General features: G+C 38.8%; 1 long non-coding RNA gene across 3 annotated transcripts in view; it reads left to right on the forward strand.

Annotated features, from left to right (window-relative positions):
* Positions 1 to 13,344, forward strand: part of LOC306641630 — a 342,732-nt gene that overhangs the window by 225,023 nt on the left and 104,365 nt on the right. The window contains exon 3 of one of the 3 annotated variants that reach the window (XR_013758222.1): positions 9,966 to 10,016. The exons of the other annotated variants lie outside the window; for them this stretch is intronic. This is a non-coding gene — a long non-coding RNA (uncharacterized lncRNA). The remainder of the gene's footprint in view (positions 1 to 9,965; positions 10,017 to 13,344) is intronic. 3 annotated transcript variants of the gene reach the window in all.

The raw sequence follows: 13,344 nt of genomic DNA on the forward strand, positions 1-13,344 counted from the left end.
CATTTTGTTTCTAGTCAAATACTTTCCTTTGAGAATTGTGACACTGCGTCCTTTCTTAAAGTCATGGACACATTTTATTTTCTAAGAATTAAAAAAAAGTCCATTAAAACAATTTTGGATTATTAAAAATGTAGCCCCCTGAAACCCCCCCTCCCTTCACCTCACCGAGTCTGTTTTTACCTGAATTGGATTTGGCCAATGTAAAAGTGACACAGTAGGTGGCTCCCTTGAGCAGAAGTGAAACTGTTTTGGTTCAATGTACCTCTGCAGCTGCTCTCAATTGGTGAAGGCACCTGTGGCTTTAGGGACTGAACAGGGAGGGACCCCCCAGCTGCCTCCAGGGGCTGCTTCATCAAAAGGAAGCAGTTTAAGATATTGGAACCTTCCTGTGCCCTTTGGTCCTGTCCGGCTACAACTCAACTCAGCAACCATGGGAAACCCATCTATGGATATTTTCAATATAAAAATAAGAAAGTTTTAAAGGAATCGGTTTAATTACAAAGCAGGCAGTCATTAAGGGTATTCCTAATTTTTCCATGAAAAGAAAAGTTTCAAACTTTGGCTGTAGCTTGGGTCAGCTTTGTGTTGTGCTCTGGTCTGGTAAGAGGATGTGGTGCTTTCTTGCCTTTTCCTTGGGGCCCTCAGGGCTCTGGTTTTCCATTTTCTTCCCTCCAGATGACAGTCCATTTTAATCTTTGTAACCAACTGGAAACATTCTGTGAACTTAAATTGACACAAAATGTCGATAGCAAAATTATTCTTACTTGACAAAAATGATACCAAGCAGACAATAGCCAACTCACAATAGCTTAAACAAATGGGATATACTTTTCTTCTATAACAATAATATCAGAAGTAGATGTTTGCTGATGGTGTTGCAGCAAGTAAATAATGTTGGCAGATAATCTACAAGTCTTGGTCCTTACCTCATGCTTCCCAGGCAATTGTTCTAGCAACAGTCAGCTGATGACATTTACTCAAGAGAAAGAAAAATGAGAGAATTGGTCACTACGGCAGACTTCTGCCTACATCTTACTGACTGAAATTGCAAAATAATTACATGATTAAAACGAGGCAGCCAAAGGAAGGTCAAGCATATATTTCACAAATTAAAGCCTTCAAAACCACTGGGCACAGTGGCACATGCCTGTAATTCCAGCGTCCTGGGAGGCTGAGGCAGGAAGATCTCCAGTTCAAAACCAGCCTCAGCAAAAGAAAGGTGTTAAGCAGTGAGACCCTGTCTCTAAATAAAATACAAAATAAGACTGAGGATGTGGCTCAGTGGTCGAGTGTCCCTGAATTCAATTCCCTATACCAGCCTTCCCACAACAAAAAGTCCTTAAAACAGAACTGAGAAACAAAATATACCTAAAATAAAAGCTGCCCAACTTTTCCATCAAATGCATATGTTGTAAGTAATTCATTCTTCTCTTGGTGAAAATATTTGTTGCCTTGGTTTACTTGTGTAGTTTCTGTGTATATTTTGTGAATGAATCTGTAAGATAAATTCTTAGCAGCAGAATTGCTGGATCTAATATACATGGATTCTTAATTGATAAAAGATTGCCAGAAGCTTCTCTAGAAACAAAAAAGTAGCCTGAATGCTCATTCTTTACATGTGTGCCAGCACAGGGTATCATCATATGTCTGAAATTTTGCTATTTTTGATAGATATAAGTAATATTTATTATAGTTTTGAATTGTATTTCTTAAATTATCACAGAGGTTGGGCATTGTTTCAAGTTATATTGTCCATTTGTAGTATTTTTGTGTGAACTGCCTGTTTATAACCCAGTTCATATCACTATTGGATTGCATCTCTTTTCATAATTGATTGCTTGAGCACTTTGTAGAATATGGAATTGATCTTTTGGCTATTTCTTACTCATTTCTATTTGTCTTTTCACTATGGAACATTTCTTATTAGAAAATTAAAATTATTTGATAACCAAATTTATGTCCCCCTTTCTTCTGTCATAGCTTCTGGACAGTGCCATCTTCATTTGTAAATTGCTCCCTGTTGATGCATCTGTTCTCAATTACAAATCTGTATGTGAAAATCTGTATTTCTGTAAGCATCAACGAAACTCATGCATGACAAGGAAATACAGTCTATCCTAAAATTCAAGAATGTCTTCATCTTAGGACATCTATTAATATATTACACCATAGCAATATTTCAAAAGAGACAAATACATGGTAATTTCAACATATGTCAAAAACATAGGATGCAAGACAACATATTTCTTCCAGATGAAAAGAAACTGTTAGAAAACTAAGAAGAGAATATTTCTGTAGATGAATAAGTATCATAGAATACCAGCCAGCATTATGCTTAATGGTGAAGCACCAGGGACAATCCCAATTAAAATTGGGAACTTGACCAGGAATCCTGCTGCTGCCATCATTATTTCACTTTCTTATGAACATACTGTTCAGCACAATGTAGTATAAAATGGAAAAAGGAAGCTTGGAATATTTTAAGAGAGAACAAAACTATAGTTATTTGCAAATGACATAAATACTGGAAAAATTCAAGAAAACACAACAGAAAAAACTCTTAGAATTAATGTGATTTCAGAAAGGGAGGCAGTAAAAAGTAAAGTTGTAAAAGCACTATTATTTTTTTCTAGTAGTAAGTAATAACCAATTAGGAAAATTCTTTCAGAATAATAATCAAAAGATAGGTCATTGCAATAACCCTGATAAAATATATGTGGAGCTTATCTGAAGGAATTTCAAAATTTGCCTAGAGATATAAAAGTAAACATGATCAAAGGAATAGACTTATGTTCTTAGATGGGATAGTTAAATACTTTAAAGATATTAATGTTTCCCACATTAATATTTATGCTTACTCTTATTTCAATGAAAATCTCAATTTGAGAGGATAACTTGATGAAACGATTCTGAAGCAACAACACAAAGTATTTTGCCAAAGAACGTCAGTATTATGGAGAGACTAAATTATGAGATTTCAAAATGCTTAATAGTGATATTGCTGTTAAATAGCAAATGCATAAAGATGAACTTCAGAATACAACCCACATAACCCCACAGTTCTTTGTCTTAAATTCTTGGGGCTAGTTGTGATTTGGAATTTAAAATTTGGAATTTATAAAGGTAATTTGGTCATATCCCAAATATGAACATAATATGCCATAGACATATAGGGTCTGGATCAGTATTCTATCATTGATAATTCTATATTGAAATTGAGTAGAATCAAAGTCATCCTCCTACTGATTTGGGTCATATTTTGCTCCCAATGAATGTTGTCACCAAACTCATGGGAAAAAAAAAAAAAAAAAAAACTTTCAGTTTTCAGTACTTTACTAATTTTAGAATTGAAGACTGCAGATTGTGGACCTGTATGTATGTAGGTCAGGCTGTGTTCCCAGCTCTGAGATGGAGATTGGATTGCAAGACATTCTTTAGGCCGTGTTATTGAGTCAGCATGGAAGGAGAGGACAGGAATGAAATTGGGCATAGGAAGAAGATGAGATGTGGTTCAGTGCCAGCAAAGAATTTAGCCACACAGACAAATGGGGCTGAGATGGCAGGTCCTAGCTGGCCTTTATATTCCTACAGGGACCACTGACTGGATGGGAGCTGCCTTCAGAAGGAAATGTGACTCTGAACAAGCCGTTGTGTGTGTGTATGTATGTATGTGTGTGTGTGTGTGTGTGTGTGTGTGTGTGTGTGTTGAGGCAACTATGAAAAAGCTGGGACCCAAGAGCTATCTTCAGGTAGTTGGAGGATTCAGTTCTTCATTCCCCAAGGGAAGTCTACATTATGTGCCAAAGCATAATGTGTACAGGAATTTAATATAGGCAAAGGTGAACATCATAAACAAATGGATTAGCCAACAAGTAGTTTGGAGGATGCTGTCCCTTTAAATATTTGCTAAATAAGTGAAATATTCTCCACTTAAATAATTTACATGTAAATATTTTGTTTACATGTGAAATTAAACAAAAGATGAATTTATAAGGTTAAATATAAAAGAAACTACAAGTATGAATAAAGGCCTCCAGTCTTCAAAGTAGAGAAGGAATTATAAAGCATAGAAGAAATCACAAAGTAAAACAAAGATTTGAAAACAAATAAAGTTTTGAGTATTGGGCTCATCAACAATTAAAAGACAAAATCAAACGGAGAAAAACATTTGCAAGAGATAGCAAAATATTAATGTGTATGTGTGTGTATACATATATGCGTGAATAACTCAAAGGAGTAAATAAGATTACCTCAATAGAAGAGAAAAATGAACAAAGATCATAAACAGAGTATTCTAGAAGCATATAAAAATGTTCAACTACACAAAATAAATTAAGGGAAATCTTAATTAAAATATCCAGGTGTAACTTTTCTTTTTTTTCTATGAAAGTTCCATACCTAAAACATGATAGCCTTTAATGTTGTCAAGAATATGCTACCTAAACATTCAGTAGAAGTATAATTGTTGCCATCTATCTAAAAAAAAAATCTTGAGAATTTATTCAAGAGCATGAAAAGTTTGTGTACTCTTTTACCCACTGTTATGATTTGAACATGTGGTGTCCCCTGGAAGGTCCTGGGTAAGACAATGCAAGAATTTTCAGATATGTAATGATTAGATTATAAGTATGACCTAATCAGAGAATTAATCTATTTCTATGGATTATGGGTGGTAATGTAGGCAGATAGGGTGTGACTGCAGGAGATAGGTGCCAGGGGGTATGTCTTTGGGGTTTATATTTTGTCCCTGGTGAGTGGAACTTTCTCCGCTTCCTTGTGCTCATGTTCTGAGCTGCTTTACTCCACTATGCCCTTCTGCCATGATGTTTTGCCTCACATTGGGTCTAGAGCAATGTAGTCAGCTTCCTATGGACTGAGTCCTCTAAAACTGTGAGCACAATAAACTTTTTCTTCTCTGAAACTGTTCTTGTCAGGTCTTTTGGTCATAGCCATGGAAAAACTGAATAAAACACCACGGATTTCATTATTTTAAGGAATCTCTGCTAAGGAAATACTTGAGAGAAATATTCGTGTAAAAGTTTTCATTGCCCTGTATAAAATAAGGACAGGATTGGAAATAATATTTTAATTATTGAGAAATACTTCATTGTTGGGCATGGGTAAAATTTGGTGTTATAGAGACATGAATATAAAACAAGAAAATGAAATGACATGAAAATATATACCAGATTGTTACAAAGACAACATAAGATGTAAAATTATGTATAGTAACATGTATTCTATCTCTTGTTTATCTGTATACTTAGAAAAGGGAATAAAAAACAATAAACTAAAAAATTAATAATTATTATCACTGGGTGCTAATAGTTTACATTTTATTCTTCATACTTTTATTGTGTTTTCCAAATAAATAAGGAGCTGGTTATCTTTCTAATAAAAGAGAAATCAAATTCTATCTAAACTAATATGCAGAACTTTGTGACCTGTGACCTGTAGTTTTACATAGGAATTTCCCACTTTTTATGGATAGAAGACCTTTGTATAATACCTTCTTTTTTCACTTCTTTTACCATTTATTTTCAGAAAAGGTATGCCTTGTCTTAACAAAAATCCAGTGAAACATGATTCACAATAAATAGGAAATTTACTTCCCTAATTTAATTCATAATATTAAAACACATTTAAAACATGTTTGATTTAAAAAAAAATTCAATGATTGCAAAATTAAAATCTTATAGACTTTTATAAGATTTGGTAACTGAAAGTTAACTGAAAAGTTAACTTTAAAGGTACTATTGATGGTAACGTGGGGTCCTATTTTGCATAACTAGTGTACAACTTGCTCAAGTTAACTCACCAAGCAAGTTCAAGTTGAGTTTGCTGATCATATGCCAGAATAATATAGCAATGTCAAATTGCTATATAAATTTCCAAATGACCTCAATTGCTGTTCTTACCACAGACCAATAATCTCTCTGTGTTCCTTTTTATATAATATCTTGACTTGGTTTGAATTCATATTTAAGGTCTCCTGGGACATCCATGTTACATGCTTCTAATAACTAATGTGTGGAAATTGAAGATGAGGAGCCTGTTGAAGACCAAATCACTAGAGGAGAGGTAGGGAGCATAAACATAGTGGGATAAGAGTCCTTGGACAATGGTCACAAATAACCCTGAAACACTCTTACTTCCCTTTTCTTTCCAGAATTTCTGTCAAGCTACAGAATCAGAGAAGCATTGGAGCCGTGGGGTCACCATTCTGTGGGGTATGGTAAATGTTCAAGGAGTACAACGTTCCTTAGTGTCATGCCACCCATAGGGCATGTTATGGTTTGGATGTGAGGTGTCCCCCAAAAGCTCACATGTGGGACAATACAGGAAGGTTCAGAGGAGAAATGATTGGATTTTAAGAGTCTTACCCCAATCAGAGAAATGATTCCTGATGGGATTAATTGAAGTGGTAGGGTGTGGCTGGAGGAGGTGGCTATGGGGTATATATTTTGTATTGGAGCGTGGAGTCTCTCTCTCTCTGCTTCCTGATCACCGTGATGTGAGCTGCTTCCCTCTGCTACCCTCTCCTGCCATGATGTTCAGACTCACCTTGAGTCCCCAGGAATGGAGCTGGCCTTCTATGAACTAAGACCTCTGAAACTGTGAGCCTTCAAATAAACCTTTTCTCCTCTACAATTGTTCTGGTCAGATGATTTAGTCACAACTGCAAAAAAGCTGACTAAGACAGGGTAAATCAAAGTGACAGCAGAACCTAGAGAGAAGGTCTTCCCCTTGCACTGGTTGGCTGACCACTTTATAAGAAATACATATGACCCTACTTGGTCCTAAGACTTAGTTTCCTAAAATATCCAGCAAGTGGCCACCTTTCCTTACTACAGCCTACATGCCAACCCTGGGCATGTTCCATATATCATTTATCGTACTGTTAATCATACAAACCAACCAAATCTCATCTGCAAACAAGTCATTTCTTGGTAGAGGAGACCTGAACAATATGCAAATCCTAAAGTCTGTTCCTTCCACAGGACTTCCCATTTAGTTCTTCTGTTTTCATCCTGCTAACCAGTTAATGGATAGTTGGTGAGTTCAAACCAAACCAAATATTAGACTGTTAGTCAGACTGGAATGTTACTCAGTTATGTATATGAACAGTGCTTTCAGTTTGGGGTTATCCACATGATCCATCTTTCATTATCACAGATGACAAAGAACCAACTGTATTCATAGGCATATGAACATTACTCACACGAGCAAGATTTTATAAGCAAGAAAAAAAACAGAGAAAGGGGGAAAAGATTAAAAGAAGTGAAGTGAGAAGAGGGAGGCTGGAGACAGACACAAAGGAGATATTGTTATAACTGGAAGGGTTCTTAAAGGGAGCCTGCTCTTCCAAATCCATTGTTTCATGGCTTCCTCATCTTCAGAATAAAGACACAGAGCAAACAGTGCTTAGAGAGCTACTAAGTGGCAGAGGTAAGACCAGAACAGAGTAACTCTTCTAGGTCTTCCACCTCTAGTGAGCAGTACAGTATTCATGTTGTCCTTCTAAGTAATGGAAGGAAAAAATAAGTATTGGATAAGAGTTAAAATAGAGAGAAAATTCTTTGATGGAAGTGAAGATAGAGCCAGGCACTTGGTTTTCAAAATGAAAAGGAAATGTTAATTGTTTCTATTTTCTTCTCACTTTTAGAGTCAGTGTAGCTATTAATGACTGGGTGTGCCCATCTCACTTGTTCCACATCCTCTCAGATTCCATCTGGCTTCCTGGGGGCTGTAAGGTGGTCCCTAGATTATCTATGGCACAATGAAGTCACTCCTCTGCCATCACCTTCCAGTTGTCATCTCTCCAGCTTTCCTCTATCCACTGTGGGCTGCTGGACTTAAGCCCCATCCTCTCTGAGGACTTCTGTAGTCAAAACAATCTTGAGCACCATGACTCAGATCGCGCAGTCTAAAAATACCAGAATTTGAGGCATCTGATTCTCTTCCCCTTTCAGGCAAGCATAGTTGATATCTGTGAACCCAGCTTGACGCCGTCCAGCGGAGTCAATTTGGCATGGGAGACAAAGGAATAGAGAGGCTCTTAAATTCGGAATGGTTTATTGTAGATTCAGGAAACCTGGGAACCGGAACCTCGAACCTGGAACCCTGGTGCTCGAGGAGAGCCGGCTTATATCCCCTCCAGGAGGTGAAGGGTAGGGCTGACGCCAATTATGTGAAGATCAGGCAAGGAGCCAGCTGCCCAGTCATGGTAAAGGTCAAAACGAGCAGGCACACTCAGGAGCACTCAAACACATGTGCATGCATTGTATGCGTGGACTTAATTGAATACGGCCAATGACAAATCACCTGAGTGTGCTTATGTTAATTAACCTCCTCACTGCCGATGTGACCAAAACAACTTCTGGCTGGCTGCCAGGCGCCATCTTGGCGTAGTCCGCATGGCATAGCCCCCAACACCAGCTCTTTTTCCTTGAGAAAACTAGCATTAAAGACCTGACTGGACAGGAACAGCTCTTTCTTTTATTTCAAGGATATATATTTGAGAATGTCCAAAGACCCTTGAATCACATTTCCTTATTTCTCAAAAGAGATCAGGGGCCTGGAAGCTTTGATGACCAGGTCTGTTTCTAAAACATCCTTCTTGGATTTTCCAAACCTTCTGAACTTGATATAGTGTAAATTAATGTATATACTGTGATTCCAAAGGTGTGACGCATAGGAATCAGTTCAGTTCTTCTGATAGCTCTTAGAATTCCAAGTATATGTTCCATGGGCTCTCCTGGATCTCCACCATCTACTGAAATGTGGTAGACAGTGGGACAAGAATTCAGCTCAAGCCAGGAAAGTCTCCCTTTTGGGCTATAACATCATCTCTCACTGTCTCCTCTCCCCAATATCATGTAAGCAGTCTGAAAATGAGTAAATGAATCAATACAATCTCATTCTTATCCAAGCCTTTCCCAGGTTATCCAAGAGCAGCTTTAAAGTGCAAAAATCCAATTAGATTGTTGTTTCTATGGCTCCTTCCTGCCTAAAGCACAATTGTCTGGAAGAACACACATGACACTGGGGTCACCTGCCTGACCCACTCGTCTCACACTGCCTGCTTCTGTCCTTATGTGGTGGCCAGGAGTCCAGTCACAGCCTCCTGATTTTGTTCTTTTAGTTCCCTCTTCGTGAAGGAACTGCTCTTTCTCTGATGGGGGAAATCTTAGTGATCCTTTAAAGTCAAGGTCAGGTTTCACACCTTGGAGTGGGAGGTTGGCAGGGTCCAAACACCAGGGCTTAAGAATGGACCTCACATGTACAAACTCTGTAAATAAGTGGAAACTTGTTGCTTCTTCATCCATGACTTTTTGTAGCTTTAAATTGTGAAAAATAACATTCATCTCATAAGATTAATGTAAGGAATGTTAAAAGATAAACACATTTTAAATTTTAAGAAGTTTATTTGGAGCACTCAGCCATTCTTGATTCAGGCAGAACTAGACCACAAATAGCTTAATGCTCCACTGAAGAGGCAGAAGGGGAAACTTTTCTAAGGTGTTCACAGAAGGAAAATAAAAAATATTAGAGCCAGGAGCAGTGGAACACACCTGTGATCCCAGTGGCTTCAGAGACTGAGGTAGGAAGATTGCAAGTTCAAAGTCAGCCTGGGCAACTTAGTGAGGCCCTAAGCAACTTAGCAAGACCTTGTCTCAAAATAAAAAGGGTTGGGGATGTGGCTTAATGGTTTAAGTGCCTCTGGGTTCAATCCTTGGTACAAAAAAAAAAAAAAAGGATTGGTTAAGGTGGAAAGTCCCTAGTTAGAAGTTGGTGATTTCTCATTGCTTGTCTCTACCCTGAGGTTACTTGGTGGTTTCCAATTGGTTAAGTTTAAGTTTTGTTTTCTGTTTGCATTGAGTTAGTTTTCATTTGCTCAAGTAGGAACCCACGGTATTGAAGTCATCACAAGCATGACATCTATCAATTAATTATTTGAACAGGATAAATACATTTTTGTGTGTAAAGCAACCAACTGGGTACCTGGCAAGATGGTAAGTATGGCATTTCTATTTATTTATTTTTTTTCCTAAAGTTTTTTCCCCTTTATTTTGAAGTCTTCAAAACTCTCAAGGGAGTTAACTCTGCTCTTCTGCTACCATTCTTCAAGGGCCTATTTCTTTTGCCCAATGATAACTGCTTTAAAGGTGGAGACCTTATCTTATTTTTTATATTTCCAATTCTAGCTCAGCCTTAGCCCAAACTGGTGAATAGCTGATGCACAGCAGTCAGTCCATGGGAAGGTGGAAGACAGTGCAGCTGGGCTTGGGCTCTCTTAATGGGAACCAAGGACTATTCTCTATTTATGGTCTTGAATTCTCTGACACACTGAAAGAGACTGCTCCACTCAGAATAATAGGATCTTGGAGTGTCGAAGAGCTGGATGGGGTGTCAGTTATCACCAGGGCTTTCATCCTGGAATGGAGCAGGCTCTGCACCAAAGTCTCAAGGTGGTGACAGAATCAGGCTCAGATTTCTTATATTCAGGCTCTTGGATCATGGCCGTCCTGCATGCCCTTTCTGCTTGCCCATATCTCAGGGAGGAGGGGAATGCCAATCCAGCAGAAGTACTTAAAAATTCTGATTTACTCCACTGTTTATGAACTGCATGCCTTCTCTGAGATCAGGTTGGGGTCTTGGGGTACTGATCTCCCTGATGGGACAGAAGCATTTTACAATACTTACAGCTAGGTGGAGAAAAAAACTATACCTTTCTAGATATCAGAGTTGGTATGACAACATGAATTTCCACTTCTCTATCCTCAGAAGCACCCTGTTAAGAAGTGGCTGTCTGTGTTTTTAATAGGCTGAGGCCCAAGGCCCAGAGAAGTTAAGCATTTCCCTGAGAGGCCTTAGTGAGTCAGTGGGAAAGCTTTTACCAGAACTCATCTCTTCCACATCCACTTCCTACCCTTCAGACGGCACTCATATTTGGGCATTGGAATGCAGACCCTGCACATACCATGAGGACAAAATAAGCTCCTGGAATTAGCTACAAGATTTCAGATTGAGAGGCATGAGTAAGGCAGGGAAGTGAGAACTCCCTTCTCCACTTATACTATATGTTCTGGGGAATCTAAGTGTGAGGAACTGTGAAGGAATTCTGAACATTTTAAATGGTTACCCACCTGAGCCAATACCACACACCCACAATCACCACGTGACCCATGGTTATTGGTGACCAGTGACACCTGAAAAGTTAGTAATAGATAGCAGGGTGAGCTCAAGGTTTCTGACCCTACGGAGTAAAATTCTACTTTCAATAGAAAAGGCCAGAAATAAATCTCGTTTAACCCTTAAAACATTTGTTCTGTGTTGTTATTAACAAAACTTACAGACGAGAAAACTGAGCCCTCAGAGGGCCCCCTAGCTATGACTCAACTAGAAATGGAAGCCAAGAGAGTTTGCTCCCTAAACCCATTTCTTCCCTCATCAGTGGTTCTCAAAATATGGTCTTTGGGCCAGCATCCTTTGAGTAACCTGGAAACTTGTTAGAAAAACACATTCTTGGATTCTCAGTTTTACAAATCACAAACCCCAAGGTGGGGGTCGCGGGAGCTTAGCAGTTTGTTCTAACAAGCCCTCCAAAGGATTCTCAGGCCAGCTAAGTCTGAGAACCACTGCTCTCCATAGTGGCTCCTTGGAAATCAGGAGCATCCAAGATGGTAGAGATCAGTGCATGAGGAAACAAGAAGATAGGCAGAACAGCTCAGGCAGGACACTGTGTCCATTAACCAAAAGAGGGAAGACTTAGAGGAGCCCTTTCCCTGCCCTACTGTGGGAAACCTGGGCAGCCAATGAATCATGAGGAAGGGGCAATGAAGGGTTCCAGAAGGTCTGTGGTGGGAGAGCATTAAATTAGGTATGGCAAAGAGAAACCTCCTTAGTGTTAGGCTGGTTGACCTTGCAAGTGTCCATAGGGAAGGAGAGAAGGGAGAAAATGAAATGAATAAAAACCAAAGGAGGATTAAAGTAAAGCAGGGAAAGAAAGAAAAGGAAAGCCTATTGAGTAGGATTCAGTAGAAAAATATTAATGGGTAGCAATAGATGCTCCTTGTGGATTGAATGCCTCTGCCCTGCATCAAAGTTCTGCATTAAACTTCCTACTTCTAAAAAGTGTTTAGGATAGATAGGTATGGATTTGCTAATATTCTGTTACTGCTTCTCCCAGCTGGAAGGGAGTCTCAGAATTACCTGGGACTCTTTATTTTAATAAAGACTTATGTTCAAACCTTACAACAAAACTATTGAACAGGCTTTGGCACATTAGGAACTGGTAAAGGAAAGGTTAGCTCCATTTATTTTATCAAAACTTTCAAGGTGATTCTGAAACCACCTGTCATTAGTACCACACACAAATACATGAACATAAATGTGTACACAAGCACCATTTTATCTTAAAAACTAAACAAACCACAACCAGAAGCTTCTTGCCAAAGTCCAAGAAGACTGTTGCCCTTTGATTTCTACATCTGTAGAATTTAAGATCTGTGGGGCCAAGAAGGAAGCAAAGCTATGTCCAGGCACCCTGATTCTGAACATCTCTGTCCCTGATCCTCTAGGGTATAACACAGGACTTTCCCCCTTCATCTGGAGGTACCTTTACTGCTTTATAGCTACTGAGACTTCTCTGTGCTATTGTTCTGGAACTCAGAAATTTAATCAGAATTAGCTATGCCAAATTTAGAAAACAAAGGTTTTTACCTTTGAAGAGGTTGATGGGTGCTCTGCCCTAGGTTTGTGAGCTGATGAGTGTGTGTGTGTGTGTGTGTGTGTGTGTTTACATCTCTCAGAGACCTCCTCCCTACACTATTAGTGATGTCCACTATCACTGCCCCAGTGATGGTGATGTTTATGCTCTCTGGGAATAATACTGCATATTGAGTATGAAATCTCTCCAGGGGAGGTGAAGGGCAGGTAGTGGGTGCTTAGAATGGGACTAAGGACTTTGAATGGCTCTTCTGTTACCAAGACAAAACAAGACCAGCACGACTCTACAGATTCCTCCCACCCTCGTACTTTGCCTGGTACTTCTGATAGAAAGGATAGAAATAGCTCATAGCTGTGATTGTTAAAAGGCAACCATTTCAGCCAACAGCTTTTGAGTACCTGCTATCACATGATAGGAACTGAGTTGAGCATCTTATATGCATTCTTATATGCCTTCTTATCCTCTATGCCTTCTTGTATTAAACATTTCATTGGCCACCATCTGAGATTGGGGTGATTATTCCATTATACAAAGAAGAAAACAGAAGCTGTGGACATTAATTGCCAAAAGTCTCACATTCAGTAAACTGTGAAAAGTAGGTCTGAACCCAA

The sequence above is a fragment of the Sciurus vulgaris genome (assembly GCF_902686455.1).
Source record: "Sciurus vulgaris genome assembly, chromosome: 12".
In the NCBI taxonomy this organism is placed as follows: Eukaryota; Metazoa; Chordata; class Mammalia; order Rodentia; family Sciuridae; genus Sciurus; species Sciurus vulgaris.